General features: G+C 41.7%; 1 protein-coding gene and 1 long non-coding RNA gene across 6 annotated transcripts in view; one reads left to right on the plus strand and one right to left on the minus strand.

The window, feature by feature from the left end:
- Positions 1 to 15606, minus strand: part of LOC308185095 (uncharacterized protein) — an 846543-nt gene that overhangs the window by 622227 nt on the left and 208710 nt on the right. The window lies entirely within an intron of this gene.
- The window catches only part of LOC308185102, a 47083-nt gene that overhangs the window by 484 nt on the left and 30993 nt on the right, over positions 1 to 15606 (plus strand). The gene's annotated exons all lie outside the window — the stretch shown is intronic.

The raw sequence follows: 15606 nt of genomic DNA on the forward strand, positions 1-15606 counted from the left end.
TTGTTTAGTCTGGAGAAGAGGAAGCTCAGGGGAGACATTATTGCTCTCTGCAACTACCTGAAAGGAAGGTGTGGGGACCTGGGGGTCGGCCTCTTCTCGCAGGTAACCAGTGATAGGACTAGAGGGAATGGCCTCAAGCTGCGCCAGGGGAGGTTTGGGTTGGAAATGAGGAGACATTTCTTCTCAGAAAGAGCAGCCAGCCATTGGGACGGGTTGCCCAGGGAAGTGGTGGAGTCACCGTCCCAGGGGGTGTTGAAGAAAAGGTTGGACGTGGTGCTTAGGGACATGGTTTAGTGGGTGACATTGGTGGTAGGGGGATGGTTGGACCAGATGATCTTGGAGGTCTTTTCCAACCTGAGTGATTCTATGATTCTTTCTGTGCTTGCTGGGGGTCTTATGTTTATGTTTGGCAGCCAGCGCAGAGGCTGTCCCTGTAGCAGTAACAGTGACAAATCAGTATGCAACATTTGGCTGGAGATCTAAACTCATGAATGTGGAGGCAGTGTGGAGCATCGAGGCAGAAAGGGTAGCAGAGAGGGGGAAAATATTCCAAACTTGGCCTTGTAGTCAGTGAAGTCTTGGCTGAGTTACTGCTAGAGCTACAAATCCAACCTTTTACTCTTTCTATGCTTCATCACAATTTCAGCCTGAGTTTGCTACCCACAATTTCAGAGCAGGTGTGCCTCTGATGTTTTGGGAGGCTGCAGCCATGCTGTATGTAGGGACATACTGAGATGACCAGCCCTTTGCCTCTTTTGCTGCATCTGTCACAAATTGCTCTGTTACTCGGTCCAGCAGTAGATGGATCTGAAGAAAGCCTGCTGAGAAGTTTGTGATTGTTACAGGCACTTTGGTTGAGGAGGGAGGCCTCGGTCCATGCACAAGTCTGTACCCACAGCCTGCGGTGCCTTGTCACCGTGCACTGTGCAGCGCCGTGAGAGCCCAGAAGCCCTGAAACTTACTTCCCTTTCCTGACAGTGGGAGCAGGCTCTTCTTGTTAAAGAGAGCTTCAGACAGCTCTGTTCACAGCCCACAGGATCATGGGATTTGAATTTACCAAAGTGCTTTGGAGCTTGAAAATCCACTGTCGCAATCAGGAAAGTTGCAGCTTTGATTAAAAGCCCTAAAGGCAAGATTCATGTGCATTTCTTCCCTTCCTTCTATAAGCACAAAGGAGATCAGATGCATAAAATAATGACGAGTGAGAGTTCAAAGCGATCCCAGAAAGCTGGCCTTAGATTTGTTCTCTAATGCAATTGCAGCCCTTTACCATTCTTCTTTGTTGAGTAAGTTCCAACACAACAAACATAATTTAGCGAGACAAGGCTCTTTTCTTTCCAAAAATGTTAGTCAATGTGTTGTAGAGGCCAGCTTGTCCAATGTTAAAGAAATGCAGTAGTTAAATAAACACTTTGAATAGGAGCTGAAACAGACCTTTGCTCTGTTATCAAGGCAAGGGGCCTGGCAGGGGAAACATCTCTTCACCTCTGACATTTGTCAGATTCCCAAGCTGTTTGACACCAAGAAGCATTATTATCTCCGGGGCAGGTTTTTTCAGGTGCTAGAGAACAAGGGAAAATAAATAGCAAGAGTAGACAGCTGTTTGGTTTCATTACATTTCAGAGGTGACTGTATTGTATCATTTACCTAACAGTCCAGCATCTCTGTAGTTTCAATGTGAGGCTCATTATTAGCAGGTTGAGAAGTGCCTTGGACCATGACTCGGGTGACAGTGGAAGTGATACTTCAACTCCATATCACAGATATTTAAAGTGTTTCCCAAGGAGGAACAGACTTCTGGAATATCTCTCTGAGACATGTCCCCTGCACATTTTATCTGTAGAGAAACACTGTTGTGCCAACACTGTCGCAACACAAAGAAAGTGATAACTGTCCTCTTTTTTAAGAGGCAAAGCTGGAGGAGGGAAATAAAACAAAGAGAGAGGTTCAAATTTTCTGATGAAACTTTGTATTTTGATGTAAAAAGACCATATTAAAAAAAAAAACACTTTTTTTTTTTTTTAAGGCCACTTAAAATTTCAAGTGAAATATCCCATCTAGCTTCTGCTCTGAACTGCGTTTCTTTGCTGTGACAGAAACACTGTAGATGGGAGAACACAAAATAGTCTGAAGATTCTGTGGAGGAAAACATCAAATGATAATAAAAAAAAACCAACTTTTTTTCCCCTCAATTTTTTTGAAACTTAGAATATTACTGTAATCCTGCAAACTCCTTTTATGTTATGCAGAAGAGCATTTAAGAGGAAGGATCTTTTCCGATAACATATGTGCCATCAGTTTCACACAGCCTCCTTCCTCTCAAGCTGCTGTCTCTAAACAAGCATCAATTGTTGGGACAGCAAGAGCAGAACCTTAGCATACCATGACATTCATGCTGTCAGCAAAGGATGTATGAAAGGGAAGCAGAGCATACCTCAAAATATCATTGTTTATAGAAAAGATTTTAGTAGAGTGTAATTTTAACGCATTCCTAAATGCCACTAAAATAAGGAAGAAATGACAAGAAATGCAAAAGAAAATGTGGTGTTCTTGTAGGCAAAGGTGGAAGGTGGGCATCCTTCATTGCCACATTGCTAATGTAGTCACTGTCCTGAATAACGTCACTGTTTAATCCATGCTGTTCTCTGCAGAAATCCCACTGCTCCATGACTGTAGTGGCAGCTGCTAAGGGTGCAGTGATTTTCAAATTATGGACATTATTATTTGACATAGACCTATGCAAAGCACATTTTTCCTTGAACAGCTTGATTTCCTCCTCAGTTACATTGATATACTTTTGTTAGAGTTACGCCCAGTCCCCACGGGTAATAAATGAAAGGAGAAAGGTTAAAGGAAGACTTAAAACTAAGGAGTTTCTTTACATTAGATGGAGGTCTCGGAAATGGTCTAGCTCTGTGCCTGGCAGCCAATGCATTTGAAGCAAGGCAGTTTGTCAGAGTCTTCTGACGCACGAACCTGGAGGGTGAGAGCTAGTGGCAGCTGGGCCAGCTTGATAGCCAGAAGCAATATAGCCACCTCCTGTGGAGGACAAGCCCAAGAAAACTGATCCAGATGAGGGTGGTTAATTATTGTCACTGAAGTGACAGTCCGTACAGGGCTGGCATCTGCAGAGGCTAATCCTGAGCATCCCTCTCCTAGCGGACATGACAGACATACATAATGCTGATCAAGGTCCTGTTGCCACCAGAGAATTCAGGGCTGACACTGACACCTGAACACAGACTAAATGGAGATGGGCAAGGCATTTCTGAACATCAGTTACCATCAGATAATAAAACGTTACTTCTTTGAGTGCATCTACTTCCATGGTTTATTTTTTGAGAATTTCAGACAATGTTTTGGTGTGAGAAGATGTGTGATTGGAGTCAAACACAAGCACAATCCTGCCAAAAGAAGTACCAAATAATGGCCTCCCAGCAGCTAGTACAAAGGCCTTGGTGGCTCTTGGAGAGAAATCTGCTATGGCTGGCAGAGGACTGATACCTGCAAGTCAAAGCTAGACAGTTAAAGGCATAACGCCAACCTCCAGTGAGCTCAGAACAAATTCTAAAATACCACCCCTCATTTGTAAGGACTATGGTAAATTCACTCCTTCAGGAGATTGTAGTGAGAAGGGTTTTGGTTTGTTGGTGTTAAATGTTAGGGTCCTGCAACATCCAAGGCTTGTAGTATTCATCCATAGAAATATGGGCATGATAAACATGTTGGATAGGTGTTTAATATAGATGTAAGCTTGCAGATACTTCAGATAGGGATGACCTATGCACACCTTAGGTTGTGACCTAAAAGGTGTTTTAATATTCTGGGACATGACACATGACTGTGCTGCCACTGGCATTTGTGGCTATCTTTGTGGATATATCCCATTTTGGGTATTTATCTTGTTTGCTGATTAGCTGACTTTTTTTTTTTTATTTTTCCTTTCTTTCTTTCCAAAAGCAGAAAAGGTTTTATATATTGCATGGGGTTCAAATGGGGACCCAGTAATATATCCAGTCATATTTTGCAAGATTTGTTCTTGCAGTGAAGGAAGAAACATGAGGAAAGCCTTTTTGCAATTAAGTGACTGTCAATGGCAAAATACTGAATGACTTCCAGTAGAAGGACTAGGTGCAGAGAAGGATAATCAGATAGAGATTGGCAGGAAAAAAAAAAGTACACAGCTAAGGGATTTTTAAGGGTTTAGAAAGCCAAGATGATAGATATCTGAGATCTCAAGATAGAACTAGTGTCCAAACTCCTAAATTGTTTTCTATTGGCAGTATGTAAATACTTCATTTTTCTAGTAGATTTCCTTCCAACATGGAATACAATGATCTGGACTGCAGAGAAACATTATTTCTGTAGGGATGCCATAACAAGTATGAAGGAAGCTAGATTAAAGTTATAAAATAATATTTTTTTCTTAGGATACTGAGTCTGTTGTCAAAGAAGCAGATCCTGGAATATGAAAGTCTGAGAGCTTCAATGCCAGTATCGATGTTGTCAGCTCACAGAGGCACTATAGGACACGTGCAATTGTGACCTTGCAGTGTTTTGTGGGTCACAGTTCTTAAGAGTCATCTTTGAGACCTGACAGATGACTTCTCAGATTGTCACCTAGAGTATTCTCAGAGCTTGATGATGAATTATTATAAGAGATGTGCTGAAAGGATAAATTCTGTGGCCAGAATTTCCTCTGTGGATGGAAAGATAATCATTTTCCACTATTCAATGTAATAATTTTGATGTTCATAAAGCAAAGAGAAAGTTCTTGAGGCAATGGTAGGGGTGTGATGAACCAACAGAGCTTCTGCAGGCACATCTGGAAACTCCACAATTTTGGTGCTCTGTTTGTTCTAGGTGCAGAGAATCAGAATGGGAGGGCATTAGGAGAGTTCTCCTTGCCACGGTTGACTAATGTCTTTTCACGAGTAGAGGAATCAGCGGTCATGTCAATATTGTGTCTACAGGCCAGTCCTGCATGCTATGTAAATATAGTCTAGTGAATGATGTATATGATGTGTGATGGAAGTGCTGAAGGCCATATGTCTGAGTAAACTTAAACAAATCCTATGGTACTTGTTTGTAGTAGTCAAGCAATGTATGCTTGGAGTAGAATGATAAGTTTGGACATCATTTTGAACAACTCCTGTGGCAACGTGAGAGCTGAATATCTATGTGTGAGAAGTCTAATCTTATACAAATGTCAAACTTCTTAGTTTTGCTTATTTTTACTTTATAAACATCATATAAGAGCTTGTTGTCAGCATAGTAAAGGGAGCCAAGAGAACATTAAAAAATTTCTCATATAAAAATTGTGACTGTAAATAGGAGAAGTGTGACAAAAGGATGGAGGAGATAATCTGTTGTTGGCAAAGCAGTGTAGGAAGCTATTTCAAACTTCAGGTCACTTCTTTCTCAGCTGTTAATCCTAGAAAGCACTTTTGGGGTCAAACGTACACTACATACTTATTTATTGCACATTATTAATGCATTTTGGTATGTAGCTACACTTATACACTTCTGAAGTGCATCTGTTTTTCAAAGAACTTCCAGCAAAAGTGTAATATAATAAGAAGGTGATTGAAAGTTACACCTCAATTTGCTTTGGATTATGACAATGCAAGATCTTCATTCCCTTAGTTTGTTAAAAGTATCTCTTAAGCAATGCTGTGTGGTGAAATAAATGGTAGGTAAACCTTCCTTAATGATAGGTAAACAGCAAACATCGTACACTCCTTTTGAGCAATTGTGTTATGAATCCTTCCTGTCCTTATGCTTAAGTGGAAGGATAGTCTTTCAAACTAAATATTAAGGGGGAGCCTGTTGACCTGAGATTATGAACCAGGGGTTATGTTAGGAGGCTTTTTCTGCACCTTACTATACATAGGTAGAAACACTGTTGGACCTCCAAGAGTTACATTTCAAGATATGGCAGAGGCTGTGTGATTTCTGTTTTCCTGAGGGAAACTTGCTTTTCGTGCTGTTGAAGTTACCTTGCCCTAATGCTATGCTTGCAATTGGATGGAAAGCATACACTTGATCCCTCAGCGTGCTGATCCTGACAGAAATGCTGGGCAACTGCCATTGAGATTAAATGGGGGAACAACAAAATGACCCTTTGTTTAGCAGTAATTAATTATGTGGAAACTGTTCCCAAAGGCTGAGGTAGCATTAGCTGCATCTCTCTGACTGTGGGTGGGAGAACAAACCAGAGAGCAACAAGAAAACCAGAAGAGAGAAAGACAACAACAACTAGTGTGGCCCTGACAGAAAGCCAAAAGAAAGTGAACTGTCTGGAGGCCTCTGAATTGGAATGAGAGCCTCCAGATTCTCCTACTGTTTGAGCCTATCATGGTTGGAGAAACAGGTATTGTGTACTTTCCTTGTAAATAAAGGAGACTACATCAAAGAATTAACTGACCCCACCTCCTTTTCAGAAAAACAACCTGTGAAGAACCAGATTTTGGCTAACCTGGCAGGCAAAAATGAGCAAAAAAGGGGCAGGAAAGTATAAAATGGTCTAGAAGGAGACAGAAATAGTTACATTCAAAACACCCCTGAGTGTTGCTGCTGCTTCTTGTTTTTCTCTGTACCTGTTTGTTTAAAGGAGATATTTTCAGTGAAGCTTGAAATAATTTTCCATTGTAGGTGACAAGATCAGTCTTGTCTTGAAAGCTATGTGATGACAGGTGACCTAAAAAGACAGATGACATACTGTTTAACCTCCATTTAGAATTTGTCATTTTTAGTTTCTTCTCCGAACTACGTTGCAACCACTCTTTTTACTCCAGGCACTTGGACAGATTGATAAACTTCAGAAAACAGTACTTCGTGAATGTCAGATAAGCAATGAATACTAGTATTTTCTATGCAACAAAGCAAACACGGTATTCATTAAGTGGAAGCAATACCTAAAGTCTTTATAGGAAGCAGACCTGGAGTGGTCATCCAGTCCTCCCCTCTGTACAGTAGTGTGTTTCATTACTGTGTTCTTAAAACTTTGATAAGTGTCATGCATAACCTTGAATATGTGCACAGACAAAAATTTTGCAGCCTCCATTGGTAAGTTGCTCCATTGCATAACTCTGATTTTCATAGTCTTAACTAGTGTAGCCTAAATCTCATTACTTATATTGTCATTGAGAGAAGGTATCCCAATCCCAAACACATGCTAGCATCTTTATATGGCTATAAAAGAGATTAATGTTATTTCCACTCCACCTTCTTGGTTTTAGATTACCTGTTTTCTGTTGCCTAGAATAACTTCTCTTTATAATTGTCCAAACCTTCAATCCTTTTCTTATTCTCTAAAATGTCTCCAGTTCGCTGTTGAATTTAAAAGAAAGCTATAAAAAATAAATCAATCAGATATTGTCTGAACAGAAGGCACTATCAAAGAGACACACAAACCACTTGTCAAATATAGTATTGCACTTTGTTTCTTTCTCTTCTGACCATTTACAATGTTGACTCAAAGTCACGTGATCCCAGTATTCAGTTCTTTCTTCCACTCAGCACAGCCAGCTTGCTTGTTTTATCTGTTTCTCTCTGGATGCTTTGGGTGATTGCAGATGACGGTTCTGGATTCAGCCCTAGAACTCGAACTCAAGGTTAAATTCTCAGTGACCACTGGGACTTGGACTTCTCTTTATTTTGCAGGAATAATGAAATGCCAAAACCCAGGTTCTCATACTATATGCTTTTACTATTAAAAATGTAGCCAGGACAAGCACTGGGTCATATTTAAGCAGAAAGCAGTAACGGTAGCACAAATAAAGAATAGCTTTTGATTAAATACAAAATAGGCTTCACAAACAGGTTTGAGACAGGTCAGGCATTATGGCTGAGATTCTCCTTGCAGTTATGCCAGTCCTATACTGAAGCTGTTGAACCAGCTTTCCTGGAGCTATACCAGTTTGAGGAGGGAAGCAAAATCTGGATGTGTTTATCATTGCTGTTCAGTGGAACTATTGAAACAATTATGCTGTTACAATTTTTTTCTGCCTGCACTGCTTTGTCTCTAAAAGTTCCAGTTATAAGCATAGCCCCATTTTACTGTAAAGGTTATTAAAGCATGAAGAAAGGAGAAAGAGAGAGTAGACTGGACTGGAGAAATAAAGTAGAAAAAAAATAGAAAGAGAGATAGAGAGAGCACAAAGAATATGACTCTCTAGGAAGAAAGGATATCCTTGATAGGTGAGATTAATTGACTAAGGTCTGGTATGTGGTAGAAATTTCCATTTGGAAAATTGATCATGGAAGCCTCTTGTCTTGCTTTGAGCTCAGGTGATCAGCATCTGGGCCAGGAAGTTCTGTATTGGACTGTGCTGCCATTCAACTTCTGGTTGAATGGAATAATTTGTTTTTATTTCATCATAACTTCCTCTCTGTCTTCCTCTCTCTTTTTATTGCAAATTTATTGAAAAATCTAAGGACCTGTTACAAGGTAGTTTCAAGTAGAACTATAGGTTCTGCTATACTAATTTTTATACAGTTATTAGAGAACTGTAGATCTACTACTGCTGCTTGCGTTTCCCTTCAGCCTGTACCCTGGCAACTGCTTCCATGTGAGTGTATCTGTCTGCGTTTCAGCGAGGTTTTGCTTAGGCTCAAGAGCTTGCATGGACAGATCACTGCATCAGAAACAGTAATTTAACCAAGCTGCAATTCCTAGTCTGCACTCAGGCTCAGATGGAAATCTAAACATCGTAATTCCTCCTGCTGTCCCGCCTACTGACAAATCGTTGATCAGTAAATACTGACTTACCTGAAGATTTCATACTGCAAAAACTGTGAGGTTAAACTTTAAATCTGAATTCCAAATTGGCACAGCTTGCAAAATACTTTTTCATCTGTTATGATATTTGAAAGCAGCTACCGTCCCTGAAGATCACATCGTTAATAGGAAGAATAAGGTCCTGTTGAGCAGGTGTGACATAGTGACACATAGCAAAACAAGGACTGCTTTGCACTTCAAAATATATCTCTTTTACCCTTCCTCTTTGGCTCCAGTGGCTGCATCTCACTTAGTTTGTTCATAGTTGCTGGCAGGCCTGGATCTTCTTCTGTTGGACACAGAGGTAAGGGCACTGGTGCCCTGTCCCACATGCAGCTTCTAATCTTGATCTTTTTCCTAACATTAATAAAGGATTTTTTTTTACATGCTGTTGAGGCTGATCTGTAGAGTATATGCAAACTACATAAAAGCCAACATCTTGCAGATGCTGGAGTATTGATTTTTTAGGGGGAGGTGATATTGGGTGGATTTCAGGCTGGGAACCCTCAGTTTCAGCTCTGTGCTGGCACACTCCTGTTTTCAGACTTACATTTCTGAGAAAATGGATCATGCCGGCAAAGGTGAGTTTCAGAGGTCCAGCTAATAGGGAACATGTGCTTCACACATCACTGGTGTTATCACTGCAGGTCCGCTAGCATGGATGGACCCTGCTTCCTTCCTCAAGGGACATGGATGGTCAGGCTTTCCACAAAGCCTTTTAACCAGCCATAAATGACTGCACTGGAACCAGAAAATGGTGCTTGGGCTTATTTTCCACCAGAAAAGAGGAGTGTTGGGGCAAAACAACACTTCATAGGATCATAGGATGGCTGGGTTTGAAGGGATATTAAAGATCCACTGTTTCCAACCCCCTGCCATGGACAGGGACACCTCCCACTAGACCAGGTTGCTCAAAGCCCCATCCAACCTGGCCTTGAACACCTCCAGGGATGGAGCATACACAGCTTCTCTGGGCAACCTGGGACAGTGCCTCACCACCTTTGGATTAAAGAATTTCCTCCTAATATCTAATCTAAATCTCCCCTCTCTTTGCTTAAAATTTTTTGCCTTGTACTATTACTATCTGCCGATGTAAAAAGTTGCTCTCCATCTGTTTTTTTATAAGCCACCTATAAGTATAGAAGGCTGCAGCTGGTACTTCCTGGATCTCGTTCTAGCAGGAACTGGCAGGGCAGTGCCTGTGTATTTGAGCTGGTCAGTGCTTCCTGCTCCCAGCATACACCACAGTCCAGTAGTGCTGTATTTCTGTAGGCACACTAGCTAATTGACTATACACTAATTCACACACAAAACTGACAAACATGATCTAATTCACTTTTCCTGTTAGTGCAGTATGAATCTATAATACTTGCTCCTGCCTGACATTAGGTTTCTGAGTAGTTAATTTAGGAGTCGGATCATTTTCTGATCCATGAGATAGAAAGGGCATCGTCAGAGGGCAGTGCAAGACCCAAAGTCCATGCTGGGAATGCCAGAGAAGATGGAAAGAGATCAATTAATTTCTCATTTTGTAAGCATTCATATGGAAGGCCTACTTTGCCCTGCCAGCAAACCACTCCTGACTCAAGACACACTCTTAAACCCACAGGAAAAATTATTTTTTTCCTGCTAGGAATGAAATGACTCAGCTGCACAGGATAGAAACCACTGCCTTTTATGTCAAAATTACAGTGCTAAGGTCTCTGGATTTCCTGCTGAATTTATGCTTACAAAAATATTTGCTTTTTGACTTTGATCAGTTTACGGACATCTTAAAAAAATAGTGATACTTCTGAAGAAAATGAAGAAATGTAACAGTCTGATAGTCTGCTACTGAATGTGATAAAAATTTGCCATTTAACTTCCTCAAGACCCTGCTCCTTCCTAGTAAGAAGCTGGATCTGTGAAAAGCCGTACTTCCATATATATGTATAAAAAAACATCCCTTGTATGTTTCATGTTTTCATTCTGTGCTTGTTACCTGAGTATGTTAAGTGATTTATATCATAAACTCAGTGCCAGAAACTAAGAAAATTGTGCTTTTTGTTTGTTTGTTTGTTTTTGGTTTATTTATTTGAGAAAGGAAAAGATTTCTAAGGGCATATGTAGAGGAGAGGTATTCAACTCCCACCAGATTACAGGAAGAGCAGCTCTCTGTCACTGTCTTGGAAATGGCTAATTGAGCTCTCTTTGTATGAGGAAACAAAAGTGTCAGATGGTCTCATCTAGCCTAGTTTTCTGAGGAAGAAAGGCTTACACAACCATAGCTGGTGTGAGGAATATGTGTGTGTCTGCCCCTCTTCCAAACCAACTTGGGAACTCGCTTGGTATTTCCAAGCCAATTTGACAGAGAAGAAATAGTGCAAAAATGTGAACTTGCAAGTTTCATGGAAACAGACCCAGATAGACAAGGAGCCACTGTCTGTGCAGCTGCAGAGAGACGGATGCAGGCCTGGACCAACTCTTATTAGACATCAGAGAATCCCTATAGGGCAGAAGATCTGTTTGGGGAGGAGTAGAGGGCACAGTTTGAATACCCAGCCATTGTGAAAGCTTCTGTTAGTGTTTGCTGTGTAGTCTCTGTAGAATCCTTTTCACTCTCATAGTTTCTCTTTTGAATGCTTTTTAAAGCAGGCCTTACATTTACAGTAAGTTTGAATGGTTTCTTCCAAGCATAATGTTGCTGGCTTCCTTTCACCTTACTAACAGGGTGCACAGCCCAATCTTGTTGAGTTTGTGCCAAGAGATCTTTTTAATCACTCTCACCATCTGCACTTTTATTAGCAATCACTCAAGGAAAGATGCCGTGGATATCGTCTGAGCAGGTACATTACGCTCACAGACCCTGCTCTGTGCAGCAGATGATATGAAACAAGTGGAGCTCCAGGCCTGCCCACAACACCCCTGTAATGCCTGCACAACTGTTAAGATACTGTGATGAACAGCCCAGGCTTTACTTGCCTTTTCAGCAGTGCTTTGCAGTGCTCAGGGAATTTAGCTGTCTTTGGATGGAGAAACGAAACCGGAATTCTCACCTCTGGCGTTGCTTTCAGGATTGGGTAACAGCAACAAAATTGTTTAATAAAAGATGCTGGCCTTTCTATTTCTTTTCTTCCAGGTTTACTTTCATGTGTGCACTTTAAAGGGAGCAACACAAGGAGGCATGATGTATCCCCCATTATTGAGGGGCTTTTTTTTTTCCTCACCTCACTAGCATATCTACCAGCCTTATGGACCTGTAAGTTCTGAGCACAAAATCCAGAAGTGGATATGCAAACTTCTCTAGATTGTATAAAGAGAGAAAGTTGAAATCTATTTTACACATATGGGAAGTATGCAACCTGGTTTTCCCTTTAGCTCCACCGGTGTCATGGGACTTGCCTAGGACACTGCTTTATTATATTTATATTTATATTGCATTATTATAAAAATTCACTCCCTTTCTGGTGCTCCTCTGTACTCTCTGCCTGCAGTACAAGTCAGTGGGAGAGTGTATCGTGTTGGGGATTCAGATCCAGTGAACACTGAAACCATGGTAAAGTCACATTATGGGCTCCTATTGCACGTGTTGATGTGACTGGAGACTGCACCATGATCTTTTGATGTGGTCTGCTGATTTGCTGATGTGATCTTTTTGGACTTCAGCAAAGCTTTTCACATGGTTTCCCATAGGATCCTACAGATTCCCATAGGATCCTGCTGGACAAAATGTCCAGCATACAGCTAAACAAAAACATCATAGGATGGGTGAGCAATTGGCTGACAGGCAGGGCTCAAAGGGTTGTGGTAAATGGGGCCACATCTGGCTGGCAGATGGTCACTAGTGGGGTCCCCCAAGGCTCCATTTTAGGGCCAGTCCTCTTCATTGTTTTTATAAGTGATTTGGATGTAGGACTAGAAGTTGTTTTGAGCAAATTTGCCGATGACACCAAATTTGGAGGAGTTGTGGGCTCGGATGAGAGTGGAAAGGCCTTGCAGAGAGATCTGGACAGACTGGAGAGGTGGGCGATCACCAACCGCATGAAGTTTAACAAAAGCAAGTGCCGGGTGCTGCACCTGGGACGGGGCAACCCTGGCTATACGTACAGACTGGGCGACGAGACGCTGGAGAGCAGCCCTGCAGAGAGGGATCTGGGGGTTGTGGTTGACAGCAAGTTGAATATGAGCCAGCAGTGTGTCCTGGCAGCCAGGAGGGTGCATCAAGCATGGCATTGCTAGTCAGTCGAGGGAAGTGATTGTCCCGCTCTACTCTGCGCTGGTGCGGCCTCACCTTGAGTACTGTGTGCGGTTCTGGGCACCACAGTACAAAAAGGACGTTAAACTGCTGGATAGTGTCCAGAGAAGGGAGACGAAGATGATGAAGGGCCTAGAGGGGAAGACGTATGAGGAGTGGCTGAGTTCACTTGGCCTGTTCAGCCTGGAGAAGAGGAGGCTGAGGGGGGACCTCATCGCAGTCTACAACTTCCTCGTGATGAGGACTGGTGAGGCAGGTGACCTATTCTCTGTAAACACCAGTGATAGGACCCGTGGCAGTGGTGTTAAGCTGAGGCAGGGGAAGTTTAGGCTGGACATCAAGAAGAGGTTCTTCACCGAGAGGGTGGTTGCACACTGGAACAGACTCCCCAGTGAAGTAGTCACTGCACCAAGCCTGTCTGAATTTAAGAAGCGATTGGACTGTGCACTAAGTCACAGGGTCCAAACTTTTGGGTAGACCTGTGCATTGCCAGGAGCTGGACTTGATGACCCGTATGGGTCCCTTCCAACTTGGGATATTCTATGATTCTATGATTCTATGATTCTTATTTTATCCACAACCTTCATGAATTGCTGCATCTTTGGTGTCATAAAGGCTTGTCAGTCTGAGGATCTGGAAAGAATATTTTTCCCCACTGCAAATTAGTTTATTCTGCAACCATCTGGGAAAGGATAGATCATTTTGAAGATTATGCTACACTTGTCACAATTTTTACATATGTTGCAGTATTTGGACCTGGAAAGGTATCAATAAATTGAAGGTCCCTGTGTTCTTGTGAAGTACGAGGGCATTAAGGCTAGGCTGATGAATCTGAAATGGCAACAAGTGTAATTTGTGCAGTTTTCCTTCTGTCTACTGTGCAGTTTTCAGCCTGAAGGGTCAAGTTGTAGCTTCCCATTGCGGTTACTGGTGCAATCCTGGAACTGCGGAAGGGCCGAAGCTTCCTTGTGCCTGACATTCAGGCTTTTGTTTGCACTGGAGCCAAGAACCATCCTGCAAAAAGTTTTCTGAATCTTTGGAGGTCGCCTCTTTGTTGGTACATTTGGAACCCCTGTCTGTAACTTTCTTATTTTCTCATTGTTCCTATATTTCTATACTTCTTTTGATGTGGCTTGTCAGGGAAAGTATGGGGATAGTATAGTTCTCATACATAATAAGGCTGTAAGGACCACCTCATTTCCCCGCCCCCCACCCCCCTTTTGGTAGAAAAAATAAACCTCTTGAGGAAATTTTTTTGTTCTCTTTATAGCAAAGAATATCGAAAGAGTGATTTTTAACCAAATACTTCTACAAATTGTTTCAAGGTTCCTTTTAATTGTGTATTATTATTTTCCTTTCAAATCCTCTTTCACCTGCAAGGATTCCCCTTTCCATCTACATTTAAACTCACATTTCTTTCTTAGTTTTGCCACTGTACCCTTAACTCCCTCTCATTCCTCTCATTTCCATTTTGCATCACTTATTTTCTGCTATTTGCAGGCTTTATTTTTTTTCTGGTTCCTTGTTTTGCAGTCTCCACTGCTTTCTCAGTTAAAGTCCCAATCCCTTCCTGCCATTCTTGTCTTGTGGCTTTTTTTCAGACTTGCTCTTGGGTGCATTTGTTTTCACATTCCCAGTTGTGCTATCCTGTATGAAACCCAGATGGACGCAATCACAGTGCAGCATCTGAACTGGCTACAGACTTCAGAGGCTTGGTGGTGTGATCTCAGAGCAGCACTGGTTTATTGGAGGCATATCCATTTCAAATTGTTATGGAAGTGGTGCTCTGGGGGGGACCTGGGGGTGATTGGGGGTGGGGAGTGCCAGGTGCAGCATGTGAAGTATGCACAGCTGTCACACTGCATCCTATTTAGCTTGCTGTCAGGCATCCTAATATTACCCAGGAGCATTAAGTTACTGTCTTGGTGCAGAGGAATAAGGTTTTCCCGTACTCTGCAATCTAGAGTGCTAGAAACCACCAGTTCTGTGTTAGGCTTCAGAATTGCTGGCTGTTCTAAAATATTTTAACATTTCATGTTTCCTAAGGAAAATGTTCACATGATTACCCCTGTATGCATAGTTTTATCTGCCCCTCCTCCCACTTAATTTCTAACCTTCCTGGACAGTTTCAATCTACTTAACAGAAGGGAACAGGTCACAAAGATACAAATTCCTATAACTGCAATGAACAAAGCAGATGTTTAGAAAGGAAGAAAGTAAGTAAGAAATCACTGGGCGATTAGTTTTACTATTGTTAGGTGCAGGAGAATATTTACGGAGGGGAGAGGAGAAGAAGAGAGGGAGACGTGGCATCAACATTGGGAAAATCTTCATTTATTAGACAAGATCAATTTAAAGATGTCAGCAGGAAACTCAAATCTGTTGGAAACCATCTTGTGATCATTTTACTGCTTGTATAGCTTCTGGTTCTAAGTGTGGACTGTCCCTTGCATTTCTTCACATATGAACAAAGTTAATTCACAATTTAGGGTGTTCAATGGCATAGAAAGGTGGTAGGAAAGGATTCAAGGATTCATCTTGTCGTTACAGAGCTAGTTGTAATACTAAAGGGCTTTATATACAGAAGCCC

This window comes from Anser brachyrhynchus (assembly GCF_964034855.1).
Source record: "Anser brachyrhynchus genome assembly, chromosome: Z".
Lineage (NCBI taxonomy): Eukaryota > Metazoa > Chordata > Aves > Anseriformes > Anatidae > Anser > Anser brachyrhynchus.